Genomic DNA, 22,637 nt, shown 5'->3' on the forward strand with positions numbered 1-22,637 from the left:
AACATGGGCACTTGGGCTTGTTTGGAAATGCAGATTCCTGGGACCCGGGATTCTGATGCCCTAGATTCGAAGTGGGGTCCAGGACTTTTGATCTTCAATGAGCGCCTCAGGTGAAAATGATGCATGTGGTTCCCAGTTTTAAAACTGCCGAAGGTCATAAAAGCTGTGAGCTGGTGAAGGAGAGCCGGGACTGAGTGCGGGAGAAGCTTGTTGCGTGTGGAGCCTCCCTGGACCTCAGCTGTAAGATGGCTAACGACCTGGCTCTCAAACTCTTTTGCTGTGAAACATCTTTTTTCTTTCTTTTTTTTTTTTTTTTTTTGCTAATAAGATTGAATACAAATGCTTAATACATGAAATGATGAAAGAGACACATCTCTGGCGGAAACAGAGTGGGGATCCTGCAGTATCACCGGATCCCCTCACCCCATCACCTCCCTCTGAGACCGCCTGAGGGTCCCGGCATCACAGGCCAAGTGGCCTCTTAATTCCAGCCCAGTAAAGACATGTGACTTTCACAGAATGACACGTCAATGAGGGGAAATCTTTGTGGTCCTTGTTCTGAAGGTCAGGTAGATTCCACCTGGAGATGGAGGATAAAGAAAAGCAAGTCACGGCATCTATTTTAAAGCACATCTACCACCTTTCCATAAAAGGGATTTCTTCCCAGTGCCGTTGCAAAGGTATTTGAAGCACATCCCTTCAAGGCGGTCGTCTTAGTAAACAATGACAGTTTTAAAGGGGGGAGGGGCTTGTAATTTAGATTTCTTTGGATTTTTGACAGCGAGAGGCTATCCAGGCTACCATGAAGCAAGGAGAATCTAGAACAGCAAAGCCCATTGTAAAAACAAAGGAAGAATTCAGAAGGCCAGTGCTGTGCCCCTTTCAGCCTTAAGTACATCCCTGGAGGCAGGGATTCCGACTCAGATCTCCAGGCTTATGCCCCCCCACCTCCCTGTGTGATGGTGGGAAAGTCATTTCCACCGGCCTCGTTTTCTTCAGCTGTAAAACAGGAATGGACTAGCAAATGTTGAGTCAGCCTCTATTATTCCAGGCCTGGCTGGAAAGGAAAAGAGGCACACAGCCCTGCCCACGCGGAGCTGACTTCTGAGCGAGAGAAGACAGACAAAACCTGAAGGAAAACGTACCTCAGGCCATTTGGTGAAAAGCGGCACAGAGACCAACACGGCTGGGAAAGAGCGACAGGAGAGTGAGGTCAGCAGGTAGAGGCTTCGGTGGCCAACAGGGTGGACAGGGCTGGCTCAGTGAGCGGACAACTTGGAAGAAGGTCTAAATGAGGGGAAGGCACAGGACAGGTGGATATTTGCGGGTGAAGGTCGGGAAGCAGTGGTCCAGCCAGAGGATGCAGTCGGGAGAAGGTACCAGAGCACAGCGTGTTCTGTAGAAATAGCCAGGGGTTCTGTGTGGCTGGAGCCCAGTGAGCTGGGAGGAGACTTGAAACAGATGAGGTCATGGAGGCCATGGGGCCAGGTTTTATGATGCCTCATGAACAACTGCAAGGACTTTGCCTCTTGTTCTGAGCGAGATGTGGAGAGGGTTTACAGGGAAAAGGACCCCTCAGCTCATTGCTTTAAGACTCCGCCCTAGAAGGGCACTGGGTACCACAGGGGCAATTACACCCATCCAGACAGGCAGGTGGATGTGGGCCTTTTCTACCTCACCAATTTGCTATGATGCAATGCATGTAAGCCTCGGTTTCAAAACCCCGCATGCATTTCCGGCTTATTACTGTTGTCAGTTTATGACCTGTATGCTAAAAACATGCCAGCAGAAAAAAATACAGCCAACAAATACATTTTCATATTATGAGCTCATAAACAATGATGGAGATGCACTTTTCAGCTTGTCAAAGAATGGACACCAGGCTTACTGGCCCAAGGGAGCAGATGTCTGAGACCATGGTCACATCCCAACTTTTCTGGCTTCTTCGTATGACTCAAGAAACTAATGAAATTTTGCCCTTTGCAGCAACATGGATGGACTTGGAGAGCATTATGCTAAGTGAAATAAGTCAGACAGAAAAAGACAAATACTGTACGATCTCAGTTATACGTGGAATCTAAAAAATACAACAAACTGTGAATGTAACAAAAAAGAAGCCGACTCACAAATATAAAGAACAAACTAGTGGTTACCAGTGGGGAAGGGGGAGGGGCAGCATCGGGGTGGGGAAGTAAGAGATACAAAGTATTATGTATAAAATAAGCTACAAGGATATATTGTATAACGTGGGAAATACAGAAAATATTTTATAAGAACTAGAAATGGAGTATAACCTTTAAAAATTGTGAATCGCTATACGGTACACCTGTAACATATTATACATCGACTACGCTTCAATAAAAAATTTAAAAAATAAGAAGAAACTAACGAACATTCTACATCTAGAAAAAATAATAATAACCTCTGCCTTTTCGCTATGATGTAGAAAGAACCACATTTTCTACATCAATTTGTTAAACATACACACAGAGAAAAACCTGCTTAATTTAATAATTGTTGAACACCAATGACCAAAAAAAAAAAAATCACAGGGCATCATCAATTTGTTCATAAGGTTGAAGCTTTAAGATATAGATTTAATATTCAACTATTAATAATCAAAGAAATTGGGCTTCCCTGGTGGCGCAGTGGTTGAGAGTCCGCCTGCCGATGCAAAGGACACGGGTTCATGTCCCGGTCCGGGAAGATCCCACGTGCCGCGGAGCAGCTGGGCCCGTGAGCCATGGCCGCTGAGCCTGCGCGTCCAGAGCCTGTGCTCCACAACGGGAGAGGCCACAGCAGTGAGAGGCCCGCGAACCGCAAAATAATAATAATCTTCATCATCATCATCATCATCAAAGAAATTCAAATTAAACAAAGAGATATCATTTTCATCCACCAAACTAACAAAAATAAAAACATAATACTTAGGGTACAAAAGGTCTGATGAAAGAGGGAAGACATATGGGAACATATGTATATGTATAGCTGATTCACTTTGTTATAAAGCAGAAACTAACACACCGTCGTAAAGCAATTATACCCCAATAAAGATGTTTAAAAAAAAAAAAAAAAGTCGATGAAACAAGAATTCTTATAGGAGTAGGAGTCTAAGTTGGCATAATCTTTCCAGACTTGAGAAAATATCAATAGGTATCAAAGCAGTAAAATTGTTAGTATCTGCTGACAGGGATTATCCTTCTAAAATCAACCCCAGAGAAAAGAATCCATAAAGCGAAAAAAGTATGGGCATAAATATGTTCAGTGCATTGTTCATTCATTCATTATTCATTCAACAAACACTTATGGAATATCTGCTCTGTTCCAGATACTGTTCTGGGTATTGAGTGGAGGGGTGGAAGTTTAAGTGATTAAACTTCAAATCCTTCCCCTTTGGAGCTTACATTTTGCAGGGTGAAATAGACAGTCAATCATCAAATAGAATATATAACATATCGTACATTGGGAAGTATTATGAAAGTGAAAAGATGGAGGTCAGGATTATAATAGTGAAAAATAGAAATTAAAGAGAATGACTCAATTATGTAAGTCTTAGCCAAGGGAAGAGCAGTCACTTAAAACATCTAATTATGGGAATTCCCTGGAGGTCCCGTGGTTAGGATGCCACTCTTTCACTGCTGAGGGCCAGGGTTCGATCCCTGGTTGGGGAACTAAGATCCCACATGCCACACAGTGCAGCTAAAAACAAACAAAATAAAAACACTAAACATCTATTTATAAGAATTTTCAGATTCCTAATAACATTAAATGAAAAAAAGAAAGGTACAAAATGGCTTTTTTTTTTTCTGTAAGAAAATACACCCATATGATAAAGGTAGCAAGTAGCCTTTCAATGGTGAGAGAGCAGTCATTTTCATTTTAGTTTTTACAATTTTTGTTATTTTCTAAGTTTCCCACAATGAATTTATAATACATTTATAATCACAAAACCACAATTTTTAAAAAGATACAAGTTTAAAATCACTTTAAAGTGGTTTACTTTAAAGTGATGTTAAACATGTTAAAGCATGTTAAAGAGGGGAAAAATGCCAGGTAAAGAAATTGCTTTGCTCAAGGAAGCTAAGCGTGTCTCATAGCTCTGAGATGTCCAAAGGCTCAGCTGAACTTATCTTGGCCATGTGAAAGCTGAAGACTAAACAGAACAACTTAAGCCATGCTGTCTCAGGCCTCATGGATCCTCCAGACCTGGGGTTTTCAAAGGGTCGTCTAAGGATCATCTGATCAGAATTATCCGGTGCACTTGCTGCAGGCAGATGACTGAGCCCCACCCACTAAGTCCAGCCTCTGGGCGGGGCCCAGGGACCTGCATGCCTAATTAGCTTCCCCAAGATTCCCCAGCACTTTTTTTTTTTTTTTTTGGCGGTACGCGGGCCTCTCACTGTTGTGGCCTCTCCCATTGCGGAGCACAGGCTCCGGACGTGCAGGCTCGGCGGCCATGGCTCACGGGCCCAGCCGCTCCGCGGCATGTGGGATCTTCCCGGACCGGGGCACGAACCCGTATCCCCTGCATCGGCAGGCGGACTCTCAACCACTGCGCCACCAGGGAAACCCCCCCCAACACTTTGAAGTTGCTGCTCTCTGCTCCAGACCCCAGCGCAAGCCCTTCTTGATGTCATAGGGAGGAAATTCCAGACAAGAGAATGGTTTACTCTGTTTCTATGTTTGGTTTTCTTTTTAATTATGAAGCCCCCAGTTTGTCCTGTGTGGGCACCATCCTTTGTTTGAAATAACATTTAAAATAAGAAGACAAATTTGATTGGAGCAGCTAGTACTTTTGACATTTTCTGTGGCAACAAAAGAGACCAGTAGTGACACATCATCCAACAGAGTGAAAAAGTCATTTGAGTCTCAGATGTTAAATGAATATACAACACCTATTTTAAAATTAATATAAGAACATAGAATGCAATAAAAGAAAAGGGATCAACCTGGAGTATAAGTTCTATCATACTATTTCTCTGTATTTTGGACAGTCTCCTCGGAGTGGGTAAAGTAAGCCTTCAGTTGCAAACATATACCTCCTCATATACCTCCCCACTAGGAAAACTAAAATAATGAAATGAGGGTTGCTGTTCTGAGATGATTTCAGATATATACACACCAGGTAATTTGAAATTTAATGTGTAAAAGGTTACACTTTTTAAAAACTTGGAATGGCCCAACAATCCCTTCTGAAATTAAAACAGCATACATGTATTAACATGAAAATTCATTTACTTTAAAATTTTGGAAAGATAGGTACAATTTCTGATCAAACATGGTAGAATAAATGCATTATATCTAATCTCCACTTCCTTCTAAATTCCCATTAATTTTTTTCAAAAGAAATAACAAAGTAACAAAGGAATAAATCCATAAGCACAAAGAGATTAAAAGACGGAAAATGAGAGTTAAACAATTTCTTGGAAGATGAAAAGTTGATGGGTGAATCATAACTGACTTCACGAAGCAAAAAAACCTCCAACCCATATGCCTACAGAGGGGAATACCAATAAAAAACATGCTGGTTTGAAGCACAGAACCTCAGAAAGGCAGAGGAATTACGAGCATAATTCTCTGCTCTCCCAGAAAGCAGAGAGGGGCCCTGTATACCGGAGGGTCAGGTGACACAGGAGGACCCTAGCTCCTCTCTAGCCATCCCTCCCGCACACCAGCAAGATACATGACTGATGGTCTCTGGAGAAACGGAACCAGAGAATCTACAAACTTGAAGACATCCATGACAAAGGAGGGTGCGGTCAGGCACTATAGTGGAAATAGGGATGATGAAGTGAAAGTCCAAGTATATATACCAAATGGGAGACCCCTGAACCCTCCCTCCACTGGACTCTCAGAATGCTGACTGCCAAGCTTATACCCCCCGAGTGGGGGATTGGAGTATCCTCAGGTGAGAAAAAAAAAAAAAAAAAATAGAAAAGATCAGAATGTAAGCTCTGGAATAAAGTCAGAAACTTTTATCTGTTTTGTTCTGGTTGCCCATAACCTACAAGAGAGCCTGGCACATAGTAGGTGTAGAAACAGTCCCAGAGATACTTGTTGAATGAAAAAAAATAAATGAATGCATGAATAAATGTAGGATTCAGCAATCAGAATGACACCAGATTTTCCAATGACACACTGTAAGCTAGAAGACAACTGAGCAATGCCTTTGAAAGGCTGAGTGAAAGTGGTTTCCAGGGCTTCCCTGGTGGCGCAGTGGTTGAGAGTCCGCCTGCCGATGCAGGGGACGCGGGTTCGTGCCCCGGTCCGGGAGGATCCCACATGCCGCGGAGCGGCTGGGCCCGTGAGCCATGGCCGCTGAGCCTGCACGTCCGGAGCCTGTGCTCCACAACGGGAGAGGCCACAACAGTGAGAGGCCCGCGTACCGCAAAAAAAAAAAAAGAAAGTGGTTTCCAACCTAGATTCTAGTCTTAGATTAACTTTCATGAAATGGTAAGGAAGGATCAAAATGTTTTCAGACCTGCGAAGTCTCAAAGAGTTTATCTTTCGTGAACCCTTTCTGAGGAATCTATCGGAGGATGTATCTACCAAAATGAGGGAGTATATTAAAAGAGTTTGAGATTCAGGAAACAGGGATCCCCGTTTAAGGCAGCAACTAGGAGAATTCACAGAATGATCCTGAAATGAAATTCTAGCATGACAACGGGGCAGCAGGCCTAGAGGGATAAGTCCTGACTGGAGTAGGACAGCAGGCAGCTCCAAGAGGTAAATTTTCTAGAAAAAGAAATTAATGTGATAGATTATCTGTTGGACTATATTGAGTGAGATTTTACAGCTCCTTTGGAGAATGTGGAGTAAAATTTATGAAAGCTATTCACAAAACTAAGCAAACAGAAATTAAGCAGGAAAAGAAAAAACAAGAAGACACACAAAACCTTACACATGGATGTTAACAGTGGTTTTTGTCCATAATTGCTGAAACTTGGAAGCAACAAAGATCTCCTTCAGTAAGTGAATGAATAATAAACTGTGGTACATTCAACAGTGGAATATTATTCAGCATTAAAAAGAAATGAGCTATCGAGCCATGAAAAGACACAGAGGAACATTACATGCATATTTCTAGTGAAAGAAGCCAATGCGAAAAGACTACATACTGTATGATTCCAACTACATATATGACATTCTGGAAAAGGCAAAAATAATGAGACAGTAAAAGGATCAGTGGTCGCCATGGGTTGAGGGGAGGGAGGGAGAGATGAACAGCCAGAGCACAGAGGATCTTTAGGGCAGTGAAAATGCTCTGTAAGATACCATAACGCTGGATACATGTCATTATATGTTTGTCCAAACCCACTGAGTGTACACCACCAAGCACAAACCCTAATGTGAACTATGGACTTTGAGTAATTATGATGTGTCAGGGTAGGTTCATTGATTGTAACAAACGTACCACCTGGTGGGGAATGTTGACAATGAGGGAAGCTGCGTGTGTGTGCACGTGTGTGTGCATGCATGTGCACGTGTACATGCGTGTGTGTGTGCGTGTGTGTGTGTCGGGGGGGAGGGCAGGCAAGGGGTATATGGGAAATCTCTGTACCTTCCTCTCAACTTTGCTGGGAATCTAAAACTCCTCTCAAAAAATAAAGACTTAAAACACGCACAAGGGGAACAAAAAGGAAATGGAATCACAGTCCAGAATAAAGCTCAGCTTTATATTTACAAACTCATGACAATGTAAACTGAATACAGAATTAACTTAAAAACGGATTCAACTCTACTACGGAAGCGGGGGAATGAGGTGTGAAGAGGTGTGTGTGGCGACTGGCCTGGTGGTCCAGCAGTAAAGAATCCACCTTACAACGCAGGGGACATAAGTTCCATACCTAGTCGGGGAACTAAGATCCCACATGCTGCGGGGCGACTAAGCCCACGCGCCACAACTCCTGAACTTGCACACCTCAACTAGAGAGCTTGCCTGCCACGAACTACAGAGCCCCACACGCTCTGGAGCCTGTGCGCCACAACTAGAGAGAGACCCACGCATCGCAACGAAAGATCCCGCAAGCCTCAACGAAGATCCCACGTGCCGCAACTAAGACCTGACACAGCCAAAAAATAAAATAATAAATAAATCTTAAAAAAAAGAGGTGCATGTGTCCATCTGTCTGTCTTTTGGTGAGACACATGGAGAATAAGAGGATTAAACCTATTTCTGCCATAAATAGACTTCAAAGAAATAATTAAATGTAAAAGTTCAATTATGAAATGCCACTTTAAAAACTTTAAAAATTCATTAAACTTTAAAAATCAGGAAGCAGAAGCTAAAGCACCTTATGAAGAAATATGGAGGTAAATATAAGAAAAACAGCTAATGGATTGGAAGTTATTGCCACAGGGCGTGGGGAAAATGGGGCAGAGAATTGCTAATTTTCATTGTGTCTTTTAGTGTTGATAGATAATACTTACATAAATAGCACTTAATAGGTACCAGACACTAACAGTAGTCTAAACCACACATATACTTTTTTCTAGGAAAAATGATTTAATAGAACCCCTTTGGTTTTCTAACTATTTAATACCCAACTTAGAAAACAATAAAAACTGACTTAAAAATAGGGCACAGAGGCTCTCAAACTATATAATTTAATTACACACAGGATTTAGGTGTTTCTAAATTATAAGGTAAAGTTCAATTCTTATTAGAGCACATGGCATTAATAATCTGGAACACCACAAACAATAATGGGGAAGAACTGGCTTTGCGAGTTCTACCGTGATACAAACTGAGACTCACTGATTGACTATTTCCTCTATGCCAGGCTCTGATGAAATGTGGTAGAATAAATGCATCATCTGAGTGCATCACGTTACCTCATTTAACCTTCCAACCACCTTGAGAGATAGATATAGGGTGTCAGTGACAAGGCAGGTAAAAGTCTAAAGTCACACATTTAGGACTGTTATGTACTGAATGTTTGTGTTCCCTCCCCCAATTCATATGCTGAAACCCAAACCCCCAGTACAATGTTCTTTGGAGATGGGGCCTTTGGGAAGTGATGAAGTCATGAGCGTGGAGCCCTTGGGAAACAGATCAGAAGAGGCTCCAGAGAGACCATTAGCCCCTTTCCCATGTGAAGGTTACATGAGTTCATGCAGGTGGGACCCTCTGATGAGATTAGTACCCTTATAAGAAGAGACACCAGAGAGCTCTCTGACTCTGTCTACCTCTGTCTCTGACTCTGTCTCTGACTCTGTCTCTCTGTCTTGCACTCTGTCTCTCTCTGTTTTTGACTCTGTGTCTGACTCTGTCTCTCTCTCTGTCTCTGACTCTGTCTCTCTCTCTGTCTCGGACTCTGTTTCTCTCTCTCTGTCTCAGACTCTGTCTCTGTCTCTCTGTCTCAGACTCTGTCTCTCTCTCTGTCTCAGACTCTGTCTCTGTCTCTCTCTCTGTCTCAGATTCTGTCTCTGTCTCGGACTCTGTCTCTCTCTCTGTCTCGGACTCTGTCTCTATCTCTATCTCCCTATCACGTGAGGACACAGTGAGAAGGGCTGCCGTTTGCAAGCTAGGAAGAGAGCCCTCATCAGAACCCGACCATGTTGGCCCCTGATCTTGGACTTCAGCCTCCAGAACTCTGAGAAATAAATTTCTGTCGTTTACGCCATCTAGTCCATGGTACTTTGTTACGGAAGCCTGAGCTGACTATGAGAGATGGGCTGAGGAGAGATGAAAATTTGGGTTCGTCTGACTCCACCCTGCCTCTTAAGCAGTTTTATTCCTTTTGGCTCAAAATAATCTATCACACACACCCCCCATCCAGAGCTCCAACCACTAGACCATGACCACTCCTGAAATATCCTGCTGAAACCCCCTGACCCTCAGCTAGTCTCTCCCAGACGTCAGCTATGAGAAGCCGGAGGAACTGCACTCACCTTGAGAAAATCTAAATTTCCAGAACTACGTTAAGGCCTGCTGCCTCTATGATCCGGCAATCCCACTCCTGGGCATACATCCAGACAAACTATAATTCAAAAAGATACACGCACCCCTATGTTCATAGCAGTACTGTTCATGATAGCCAAGACATGGAAACAACCTAAATGTCCATCAATAGATTAACGGATAAAGAAGATGTGGTACATATATACAATGGAATACTACTCAGACATAAAAAAGAGTGAAATAATGCCATTTGCAGCAACATGGATGCAACCAGAGATTAGCATACTAAGTGAAATACGTCAGAAAGAGAAAGCCAAATACCATGTGCTATCACTTACATGTGGAATCTAAAATATGACCCAAATGAACCTATCTACGACTCACAGACATAGAGCACAGACTGGTGGTTGCCAAAAGGGAGGGGGTTGAGGGAGGGACGGAGTGGGAGGTTGGGATTAGCAGATGTAATCATTTATATAGAGAATGGATAAACAACAAGGTCCTACTGTATAGCACAGGAAATTATATTCAATATCCTATGATAAATCATAATAGGAAAGAATATTTTTTAAAAAGAACATATATATACGTATAACTGAATCACCTTGCTCTACAGCGGTAATTAACAACATTGTAAATCAACTGTACTTCAATTTTAAAAAATACTGGAAAAAATAAAAAAGACCTGCTGCCTCCATTCAGGTCAGGGGATTCTTTCCCTGGAAGAGGCCCTCCCACCTCACAAGTGACACACACCCATTCAGGTCACTGGAGTACAGGCAAACCTCGTTACACCCATTCAGGTCACTGGAGTACAGGCAAACCTCGTTACACGATTCCTCAGAATGAACAACTGTACACTTTACACCGCTCACAGCTTTGTCTGCGTCTTCGTGTTATGGGCTGAACTGTGTCCCCACACCCCCAAATTCATATGCTGAAGTCCTGACTAGCACCTCAGAATGTTACCTTACTTGGAGATGGGCCTTCGAAGCAGTAATTAAGTGAAACTGAGGCCAGTCAGGTGGAGCCTAATCCAACAATGACCAGTGTCTCTCCAAGAAGAGGAAACTGGCACACGGGGAAGATGGGCACCTAAAGCCAAGGAGAGAGACCTGGAACAGACCCTTCCCCTCACAACCCTCAGAGCAAAACAACTCTGCCAAGTCTGATCTCGGGTTTCTAGCCTCCAGAACTAAATCCAATTAAAAAAAGAATGAGAAAATAAATGTCTGTTGTTTAAGCCACTCAGTCTGTGGTACTTTGTTACATCAGCCACAGCAGACTAATACCGTCCATAACTGTACACACCCGTGACCTTGCCCAGGTTCCTTTCACCCCCCAGTTCTACTCAATCACCAACACCTGAGGAGCCAAACTTATCATGTTTCTCCTTAAATTCCCATCCACTCCCATCACGTGGGTTTTAGGTCAGGCCCTGATGGTCTCCTGCCTGTTTCTCAGTTCCTTCCCCTTTCACTCCATCATGTGCACGGTGCTCGGGGGATGTTCACAATAGACCCCAAGCACACAGATGCTGGGCCCCTGGTGCCAGGCAAGGCCCCCACAGTGCAGGTACCTGCTCAACCAGGTAACCCCCCTCTGGTGTCCCTGGGAGACAGGGTAGGGGGCCGGCGCTGTGGTCCTCCTGATACCGAGCAGGACCCTGTGGGGTTCCTGGGCACGAGAGCCTTTCTGTGTCCCCCATTTCTTTGATTACAGAAAACAGGCTTCATTCAGTCTCCATGACCTTCCCTGAGCTCCAAGGAGCAGGTTCAAACAGTTGCTCATCAGGGAAGGGAGGGGATGCAGGGGCAAGGGAGGAGAAGCCAAGAAACAACTGTGCAGCCTTGGGGCAGGGTCCTGGTTCCCAGTCAAGGGATACACTTAACAATATCTCTGAGCTGTTCTGCAGAGACTGAAAGCCCCACCAGGAGGGAGAAGTTAGCAGTTAAGGACGGACGGTATGCTGCCCACAGGCAAGCACACACCAGCTTTCTAGCATCTGCCCACCACTCCTCTGCTCATACCCCCAGGTCCAGCCTCCCTAAAAGAGTTTCAGATTCACAAAGACATCTTGTTTGTACACCCCCAAGCTGTCACACGTCATGAATGTCTTCTTCCCCTTTGGCCTGCTCGTGGGATTTCTACTTAGGCTTCAAGACTCCATGCTGGCACCCTCACCTGTCCAACCGTCCCTGGGCTGCCACGCTGCCCTGAACATGTTTCCATGACAGCACTTACACTGGATGGGCATCACAGGTGGCTGCCGCTCCCCCTCGGCTGAGGACTACTTGAGAGCAGTGACTGATGCTTCAGGGCTGTCACGGATCCGGGAGCCCTGGTCGACCAAAGTGGAGCCTCAGAAAACACCTGGAATTAGAGGATGGATGCGCTTTGCCACAAACGCTGAGCTGGACTTAGCAACTGCTCCCTAAGGAAAGCAGGCTGTTTTCATCCAAGTCAAATTAGGTACCACTGCATATCCATCCAGCTCTGAGATAAGAGCAGAAGTTTCCTACAGCGTGAATATCTGCCGGATGGATGAATGAAGCCATTAGGAACCTTCAACCGGGTGCCAGAAGCAGTACTGCTAGGGAGAATATTTTCAAATAGTCAAAAGATTCTTTGAAGTACTTTTGTGGGTGAGTCAGGAGAGAATCGTTTGGATACAAATTCATTCTTAGGAGACTTGCTATTAATGAAATGCGTGGTGAGGGTGGTGGGTGTGTGTGTTCCTCGGATGTTCCTCAATGTACGGTACAATCTCGCAAACATGATGTACCAGGTGGGAACAAAGGGAAGATCTGTGCCTATGACTGCAGGGCAGACACACACACACACACACACACACACACACACACACACACTCACTCACTCACTCGTATTAAATAAACCTGAGGAGAAGTAAGCTATCTGCGTTGGTTACTTCCCACTTGGGTAAAGTAAATCATGGAGTCTCAGTGTACTTTTTATGACCTGGTTTGTGGTTTTCCTTGTAAACTGAGAGGGCTACTTTCTGGAGGTGGCCACCGGTAGACAGCCTCAGTCCCTGAGGTCGGCACAGACTCTTTGCTCACGCACACAGACGGAACTGGCTCTAATCTCCCATCCACGCTGAACAAGCTCTTGGGGGAGGGCGGGTTCCTTTCAAGAGTGGTCTGGATTACCACACTGGGGCCTGGATTAGCACCCTGGGGCCTGGCTTAGCATCGTGGGCCCTGGATTAGCATCGTGGGGTCTGGATTAGCATCCTGGGGCCTGGATTAGCATCGTGGGGTGGATTAGCACCCTGGGGCCTGGCTTAGCATCGTGGGCCCTGGATTAGCATCGTGGGGTCTGGATTAGCATCCTGGGGCCTGGATTAGCATCGTGGGGTGGATTAGCACCCTGGGGCCTGGCTTAGCATCGTGGGCCCTGGATTAGCATCGTGGGGTCTGGATTAGCATCCTGGGGCCTGGATTAGCATCGTGGGGTGGATTAGCACCCTGGGCCCTGGATTAGCACCCTGGAGCACAGGGACATGGGCCTCTGGCTAGCTGTTAAAGCCGCACTCTCCGTGCTTGGTCTACTTTGCATCCTTGTTCATTACTCTGCCTTTGCGGTCTGGAGGGATTCAATGGTCCCCTCTGGGCTGGTCCCCTGCCTCCCAGGCTCTCATCCCCACATGTCCCCAAGGCCCTTCGTCCCCACGTGTCTCAGTCGTTCATGACCACTCCCTGACATTTCCTCCCACAGTCCCCTAAATGTCTGGAAAGATCACCCTGCATTCAACATGGGACGCAGTGTGACCAGCCCCTGTTTCTCCATCTGGAGCAAAGACTCCGAGGTCCATCAGCTGCCCCTCTTGGCTATGTGGCCTGGGACAAGTGACTAAGCCCTCTGGTCTCAGTGTCTCCTTCTGTACAAGGATAGCAAGAGTACTACAGAAGAGTGTCCCTGTGAGAATTCAGTGAAGTCGTACAGATAAAGCTGCTAAGACCATCACCTGGGAGCAGCCCGATAATTGCTGTTCCATAATTTAAAAAAAAATCCTCCTTGATTTTGTGGAACTTAATACAACAACCTATGCATCATACACACTCACATCTGGGTGATTATTCTCTATCTTAAATAAACAGCATTTCAAACCTGACGAACTATTTAGAAAACATGAAAAAAGTGTAGGAAATCTGAATGCTAATGGGGGAACTTTGGAGTTTTTTTGTTGTTTATTTAATTTACTTTCTATTCAATTTTTAAAGGTTACACTCCATTTACAGTTATTACAAAATATTGGCTATATTCCCTGTGCTGTACAACACATCCTTGTAGCCTATTTTATACCCAATAGTTTGTACCTCCCACACACACACCCACCACTAAGGGGGAACTTTGCACATCTATTTCTCAATGTTGTGGGTAACTACATAGAAGACTTTTTAAACTTGGTGCTCTTCAGAAATACTTCTCTGCACATTCCAACAGTACAGCATTATTTACATGCATCAGCTTCCACCCAGGTAGACACACACACTACATAAAGCTTACACATAGCGCAAAGCACCGTGGATGAAAACATGTATGTTCTCACAAAGTTTCCTGAACATAAAAAGCTCAATTAATGACATTTAATGATATTTAAATATCACAATTTAACGATATTTAGTAACTGTATAGATTTACACAACCATCACCACATCCTGGCTTTAGAATGTATCCATCGACCCCAAAAGATTCCTTGTAGCTAATTTCTACCCCACTTTCCACCCCAGGTAACCACTGATCTACTTGTGTCTGTTTCATATGTTATTTTGTGTATGGCTTCTTCCACTTAGCATAATGTTTTTGAGGTTCATCTGTGTTGTAGCATATTATGTTATATTCGTATTTCATTCCTTCTTATTGCTGAACAGTATTTCATGTACAGATACACTGTTTTGTTTATCTTTTCACCAGTTGATGGACATGTGGATTGTTTCCATTGTTTGAATACTATAAATAATGTTGGTATAAACAATGACATACAAGTCATCTGTGTGAACCTATGTTTATACTGATCTTGGGTAAATACATAGGAGTCGAACTCCTGGGTCATATGACAAGTTTATGTTTAACTTTCTAAGAAACTGTCAAACTCTTTTTTTTTAACATCTTTATTGGAGTATAATTGCTTTACAATGGTGTGTTAGTTTCTGCTTTATAACAAAGTGAATCAGTTATACATACGTTCCCATATCTCTTCCCTCTTGCGTCTCCCTCCCTCCCACCCCTCTAGGTGGTCACAGAACACCGAGCTGATCTCCCTGTGCTATGCGGCTGCTTCCCACTAGCTATCTACCTTACGTTTGGTAGTGTATATATGTCCATGCCTCTCTCTCGCTTTGTCACAGCTTACCCTTCCCCCTCCCCGCGTCCTCAAGTCCATTCTCTACGTCTGCATCTTAATTCTTTTCCTGCCCCTAGTTTCTTCAGAACCTTTTTTTTTTTTTTATAGATACTATATATATGTGTTAGTGTACAGTATTTGTTTTATCTCTGGGCTTTCTAGTCTGTTCCATTGATCTATATTTCTGTTTTGGTGCCAGTACCATACTGTCTTGCTTACTGTAGCTTTGTAGGATAGTCTGAAACCTGGGAGCCTGATTCCTCCAGCTCCATTTTTCTTTCTCAAGATTGCTTTGGCTGTTTGGGGTCATTGGTGTTTCCATACAAATTGTGAAAATTTTTGCTCTAGTTCTGTGAAAAATGCCATTGGTAGTTTGATAGGGATTGCAGTGAATCTGTAGGTTGCTTTGGGTAGTATAGTCATTTTCACAATATTGATTCTTCCAATCCAAGAACATGGTGTATTTCTCCATCTGTTTGTATCATCTTTAATTTCTTTCATTAGTGTCTCATAGTTTTCTGCATACAGATCTTTTGTCTCCTTAGGTAGGTTTATTCCTAGGTATTTTATTCTTTTTGTTGCAGTGGTAAATGGGAGTGTTTCCTTAATTTCTCTTTCAGATTTTTCATCATTAGTGTATAGGATGCAAGAGATTTCTGTGCATTAATTTTGTATCCTGCTACTCTGCCAAATTCATTGATTAGCTCTAGTAGTTTTCTGGTAGCATTTTTAGGATTCTCTATGTATACTATCATCTCATCTGCAAACAGTGACAGTTTTACTCCTGTCACTGTTGGTTTCCTTTTGTTTCTTTTTCATCTGTGACTGCTGTGGCTAAAACTTCCAAAACTATGTCGAATAAGAGTGGTGAGAGTGGGCAACCTTGTCTTGTTCCTGATCTTAGAGGAAATGGTTTCAGTTTTTCACCACTGAGAACAATGTTGGCTGTGGGTTTGTCATATATGGACTTTATTACGTTGAGGTAAGTTCCCTCTATGCCTACTTTCTGGAGGGCTTTTATCATAAATGGGTGTTGAATTTTGTCGAAAGCTTCTTCTGCATCTATTGAGATGATCATATGGCTTTTCTCCTTCAATTTGTTAATATGGTGTATCACATTGATTGATTTGCGTATATTGAAGAATCCCTGCATTCCTGGGATAAACCCCACTTGATCATGGTGTATGATCCTTTTAATGTGCTGTTGCATTCTGTTTGCTAGTATCTTGTTGAGGATTTTTGCATCTATGTTCATCAGTGATATTGGCCTGTAGTTTTCTTTCCTTGTGATATCTTTGTCTGGTTTTGGTATTAGGGTGATGGTGGCCTCATAGAATGAGTTTGTGAGTGTTCCTCCCTCCGCTGTAATTTGGAAGGGTTTGAGAAGGATAGGTTTTAGCTCTTCTCTAAATGTTTGACAGAATTTGCCTGTGAAGCCATCTGGTCCTGGGCTTTTGTTTGTTGGCAGACTGTTAATCACAGTCTCAACTGGTCTGTTTATATTTTCTATTTCTTCCTGGTTCAGTCTCGGAAGGATGTGCTTTTCTAAGAATTTGTCCATTTCTTCCAGGTTGTCCATTTTATTGGCATAGAGTTGCTTCTACAGACAACTGCGTTATCACCGAGATTTAAACCTCTTGATTTTGTTTTGTTTTGTTTTGAAAAGTGCATTTTATTACTCAGCAATTGGTTGTAACAAAGAAAGTCAATTACTATCAATTGTCTCAAAACCAGATTTATAGATTTTAAAAGTTTTTAACACCAGAATTAGCACGAGAACTTTTAAATATTTAATTAGGAAATAAGTTGTGAATATTAATAATACAAATAAAAGTAAATAGCTGACCATCATTAGTACAGAGTACTGTTACAAAAAGTAGTTAAGACTTTTTACCATTTAAAATCAAGAAAAGTCAGGATCGTTTAGTTCTCTGATTCCAGGTAACATCCTGTGCCCATAGTAAAGTGCTTCTTATGCAGTCAGGTTTCTAAAATGTACCAGGCATCCGGCAATGCTGTTATGTCCCATGAGTCAAGGCTTCCTCATCCAGGACCTACTACAGGACTTGGCAACTGTCATCGTTGAGTATCCTGGAAAAGGTCCTTCACTGGAACACTTTATGCATCCTTTTTCAGGAAGCTACTGGAGGGTGAGCTCCATCAAAAATTTTCTCTTTAACAGTTAAGGAAACTGAGGCTTTAGCTGCTCTGATGACCATCTGCTGTTTACCTACTCCAGCTGACAGCAGGAAAGAGGTGAGGTGGGGCTCAACCCACAACTGACTCTCCAACCAGGCAGACTGTAATGCCCAGCCTGGATCTACAGGCGACCTCCTCCAACGGGAAAGATGAGAAGCGTGTAGGAGGCAGGGGGTGCCTGTGTTTTGCTCGGCGGCCAGAGCAAGGGCAGCAGCGAGCGGCTGGTCCTGAGAATGCTGGAAGGTGCTGGGCTGCGCGGGTAAGCTCCTCGCCTGGCGTTGCACTGCGCTGGGCTGCGCCAGTAGGACAAAGGTACTACATGATTCTCAACTGACTTACGTGGACTTAAATAAGACGCGTAAACAAATTATTGGAGTTCAGTGGTTGAAGTGGGCTCTAGTCAGACTGTCCTGGATTTGAGCCCGGGATTTTCCACTTTACTGTGCAAACTAAGAAGGCAGAAGAGGTGATTCCCCTACCACCTCCTCCACCTATTATGCTCAATTCCAGAGTACTGTTGCAAAAGTAGCAAAGGTACGGTTGTTATTACCTCACCACTGTGTTCTGAGCTTAGAGGAAATGCTGCCAGGACTTTTATGGATTTCAGGGTAATCCACAGCCATGAAGGTCAGTGAAGTTCAGAAAAATCAACTTTTAAAAACTCATTTATGGGACTTCCCTGGTGGCGCAGTGGTCAAAAATCCGCCTGCCAAGGCAGGGGACACGGGTTCGAGCCCTGGTCTGGGAAGATACCACATGCTGTGGAGCAACTAAGCCCATGCACCACAACTACTGAGCCTGCGCTCTAGAGCCCACCTGCCACAACTACTGAAGCCCGCATGCCCAGAGCCCATGCTCTGCAACAAGAGAAGCCACGCAACGAGAAGCCCGCACACCACAACGAAGAGTAGCCCCCGCTCACCGCAACTAGAGAAAGCCCGTGCGCAGCAACAAAGACCCAACATAGCCAAAAATAAAATAAAATTTTTAAAAAGTACTTAATTTTTTTTTAGACAGTACAACCCCACTTTAATGATGTGGAAGTTGAGGCACAGAGGATGCCAGACCTGACCCAGGCAGACAAGGAGGAAGTCGGGAAGCTGGGCTTCAACCCAGAACGTTCGTCTCCGACCTGACAGTCACCTTCTGTTTGACCGCACTGCTTTCTCCAGAGGAAGACAGCTGAAATCGTGGATGTGCACGGGATCTTGAGAGGAAAGATGGCCGAGAACAGAAGTTGGGGAAAGGCTTGCACTTAGGAGAGGAACTCATACAGGAGGAAACGAGGGAGCAGAACTGAGAGCTGACACTGTCAGGGAGTAAGGGGCTCCAAGGGGCCCTCACAGGGCTTAGTTAACAGCACTTCAGAGGGAAGGTTCAACGTCAGGAGAAAGGAGAGAAGCAGATGAAAGCTGAGGTGGCACAGCACACCTGTTAAGATCGGTCAGTGTAAATTAATTCAGCATTTGTAGGACTGTGGGTAAACAGGGACATTTATGTCACTGTTGGCACTGGAATCTGCTCTTCAAATCAGGCCAGTCTCGAATGGTGAGAACCTTTCAGAAAACTCATCATATCCTTTTGCCCTTGGAGGCGGGGAGAATTGGTGCAAAAAGTGAAGCCAGATGGCGGCACTCCACCATCCCCTGGGGTCTTCAGCACTCTTCCCCAGCATCCGTTTTCAGCTCTGACTTCCGAATGACTTGGTTCTGTGGAACACTGACCCGGCAGGAGCTGGTGTCGCTGATGTTCCTGATGGGGTGGCGGAGGATTCAGAAGACTCTTGAGTTGGAAGTTGAAGATGAAATGCATGAGGTAGAATGCCTCCTTGAAGAAGTGAGTCCACAGGGCCCTCTGACATCTTCCAAAGGAAGGTCTTATCGGAAGGCTGGAAGGATAATCAGGATACCACCTGGGTGCTCTGTCCCTCCCCAGCTGATGGTCTGGCCCACCAGAAATAAGTACAGGTTATTACAAGCTGGTGGTGAATATGAGCGCGTCATCCCTGCGGTTTACCAGTTGAAACGACAGGATGGCTGTGAAAGCACTGGTGTCAGCCTCCAAAGAAAGCACACTATGACCAAGCCAGAGGGACTGGAGTCCAGGAGAGCCTCTCACAAATCATTGGAATGTTAACTGTGAGAGATCAAAAACTAAGTTCCCCTGCAAAGTAACAGAGATTCGAGGCAGATGTTATAAAGTTTAGGCAATACCCAGCAGCTCTAGAGGAAACAAATTGCTGAGTTCCAGCTTCAAGGAAGAGCTAAATATTGCATCATATGGGATCTCTCTTGATTGAACTATTAAAGCATTATATCAAAAAACAAGAAAATATGACATTGTAAAGCCTTTGGAAATATAAGTTGTAAAACAGCAAATAAACTGAATTGTAAAAGTGAAAAAAATATATTGATTTGTTGTTGTTGTTTTGGATTGTTTCCTTGCGGTACACTCTTCCATTGAGGTTTAAAATTATTTAATTTTCTAAACTGCCAAAGTATGAAACCATTATTTTACTTTCAGATTTATCTTCTCCCTAATCCAGTTTTCGGTTTTCAGTTAGAACTGACATACCGATTTATAGGTGATCCTTAATGCTCTGATAGGAATATTTGAGACATGAATTATATTCTTGGAACTGTCTTGTACTGATGGGATTAGATTCATGTTTTTATGACTGCTGAAAATGAGAATAAGCAAAAATGAAAATTTTCAAAGACTGTTTTTTATAACTGTGCTTAAACTTTAAAATGTGATTTTCTTAAATTCCAAGGCTGGTTTCATTCAACAAATAAACCATGATTTTTAGTCCCCCTTTAAATTCTTTGCCACTCAAAACTCGTCATCGCCAATGATTTGGGCTTTTGGTAGGCAGGCTTTTATGACAGTAATACAAGTTGCTCCATTTTGTTTTGACTTTCATCTAAAAATCATTTTACTAATGTTGGAGTTTATGCTACAGAACTGTCAACTTGTACTTTGTGAACTTCACATACCACTCCCTCATCTAGGAGCACTACCACCATAATGCTACCATGGTGCCAAGGAACTGTGATTGTAATTCCTGTATCCATGGTTTTAAAATGTGAATTTTACATAACAGATAAAAGATCTGAAAATTTTTTTAAAAAAGATAGACAGTTCCTACTTTTTTTTTTTTTTTAAAGTATAATTTCCACTTTATTGTCTTCCCAGGGACAGTATTTCTTCAGTCTTCAAGGACTTAGCTCCTTACATGGGCTTTGGCGGAGGTCACGGGGCAGCACCCACAGGTCTAAATCAGGGTGGAGGTGTTCGGTCCTTCCGGGCTTCCTGAGAACGACTCGACTACATTGCTGTGAACGGCACAACTCACGCAGTAATGCAGTTTCACATACAGCTTGGGAAGCAGATAGGTGTCAAAAACGCTCGCTTTGGAAATGTCTCTGACTGCCGCGGCCTCTACGATGTTCCAAATGACGGACTTCTTAACGGCCTTATCCCTGGGCACGCATCCGGCACAGCTGGTGCGGTGAATAGGCTGTACGTGGCCGCGGCCCTTTTCGGCACAACCATTATTCCTTCTTTTCTTGGTCATCTTGGAAGAGAGGAGGTGAGAGAGGTTTAAATATTGTTGATATATATATGTGTGTGTGTGTGTGTGTGTGTATATATATATTTATTTTTTGTAGCAGCTTTATTTTCAAGAGTGAAAACCTAGAAATAACCTAAACGTCCATAAAAAGATGAACGTGTAAACTAACAGTGGTACATCCAGATAAGAATGCTACTCATCAAAAAGAAAAGAGATGAGCTATTCGTTTATATCACTGATGAATCTCAAATAATTATGAAACAAAGGAAACCAGAAGAAAAACCCAGTTAACAGTTTATGATTCCAGTCAGATAAATTCAAGAAAATGCAAACGTATCTATTCTAAGGGAAAGGACATCAGTGGTTACCTGGAGAGATGGGAAGGGCAAGAAGAGATAATAATAGGACATGAGGTAAATATGGACATTATCAGAACTCTGATGATGGTTTCGAGGTTCATACCTAGGTGAAAACGTATTAACTTGTAATACTTCAAACATATGCAGTTTAGTACATGTAAATTATACTTTAATATAGCTTTAAAAACTGGCTCAAGATGAAAAAATCTCTATGCCTCACTCTTTCTGGAAAATCGGTTTGGCAACCATATACTGAATCCACCAACTTGCTCCTTCAGCCCTCTGGAGATCAGTCTTCCCTCAGTTGTAGCAAATATGGAGAGCAATGAAGTACTTCCTGGACACCAAGCCAGGCTCAGCCTCTAAGGGAGAGAGCACCTAACCAACCTGACCTAACTCCGGGCCCCAAAAGGCCTCCTGGGGCCTCAAGAGAGCTTGGGACTTCCCTGGTGGCGCACTGGTTAAGAATCCACCTGCCAATGCAGAGGACACGGGTTCGAGCCCTGGTCCAGGAAGATCCCATATGCCTTGGGGCAACTAAGCCCACGTGCCACAACTACTGAGCCTGCGCTCTAGAGCCTGTGAGCTGCAACTACTGAAGCCCGCATGTCTAGAGCCCACACTTCACAACAAGAGAAGACACTGCAATGAGAAGCCACACATCGCAATGAAGAGTAGCTCCTGCTCGAAGAGTAGCCCCCACTCGCTGCAACTAAAGAAAGCCCACACGCAGCAACGAAGACCCAACACAGCCAATAAATTAATTAATTAATTAAAAAGCTAAATGTAGCACTCATGATCCTTTGTATTTCTGCAGTGTCAGTTGTTACTTCTCCTTTTTCATTTCTAATTCTGTTTTGAGTCTTCTCCCTTTTTTTCTTGGTTAGTCTGGCTAATGGTTTATCAATTTTGTTTATCTTCTCAAAGAACCAGCTTTTAGTTTTACTGGTCTTTGCTATCGTTTCCTTCGGTTCTTTTTCATTTATTTCTGATCTGATTTTTATGATTTCTTTCCTTCTGCTAACTTTGGGGTTTTTTTGTTTTTCTTTCTCTAATTGCTTTAGGTGCAAGGTTAGGTTGTTTATTTGAGATGTTTCCTGTTTCTTGAGGTAGGATTGTATTGCTATAAACTTCACTCTTAGAACTGCTTTTGCTGCATCCCATAGGTTTTGGGTCGTCGTGTTTTCATTGTCATTTGTTGCTAGCTATATTTTGATTTCTTCTTTGATTTCT

General features: G+C 43.4%; 1 protein-coding gene and 1 pseudogene across 1 annotated transcript in view; both read right to left on the bottom strand.

Annotated features, from left to right (window-relative positions):
* ST8SIA6 (ST8 alpha-N-acetyl-neuraminide alpha-2,8-sialyltransferase 6) overlaps positions 1-22,637 on the bottom strand; it is a 166,391-nt gene that overhangs the window by 105,318 nt on the left and 38,436 nt on the right. The gene's annotated exons all lie outside the window — the stretch shown is intronic.
* On the bottom strand, positions 20,703-21,048 carry LOC112402916 (40S ribosomal protein S26-like; annotated as a pseudogene).

This window comes from Neophocaena asiaeorientalis, unplaced genomic scaffold, assembly GCF_003031525.2.
Source record: "Neophocaena asiaeorientalis asiaeorientalis breed wild unplaced genomic scaffold, Neophocaena_asiaeorientalis_V1.1 scaffold4, whole genome shotgun sequence".
In the NCBI taxonomy this organism is placed as follows: domain Eukaryota; kingdom Metazoa; phylum Chordata; class Mammalia; order Artiodactyla; family Phocoenidae; genus Neophocaena; species Neophocaena asiaeorientalis.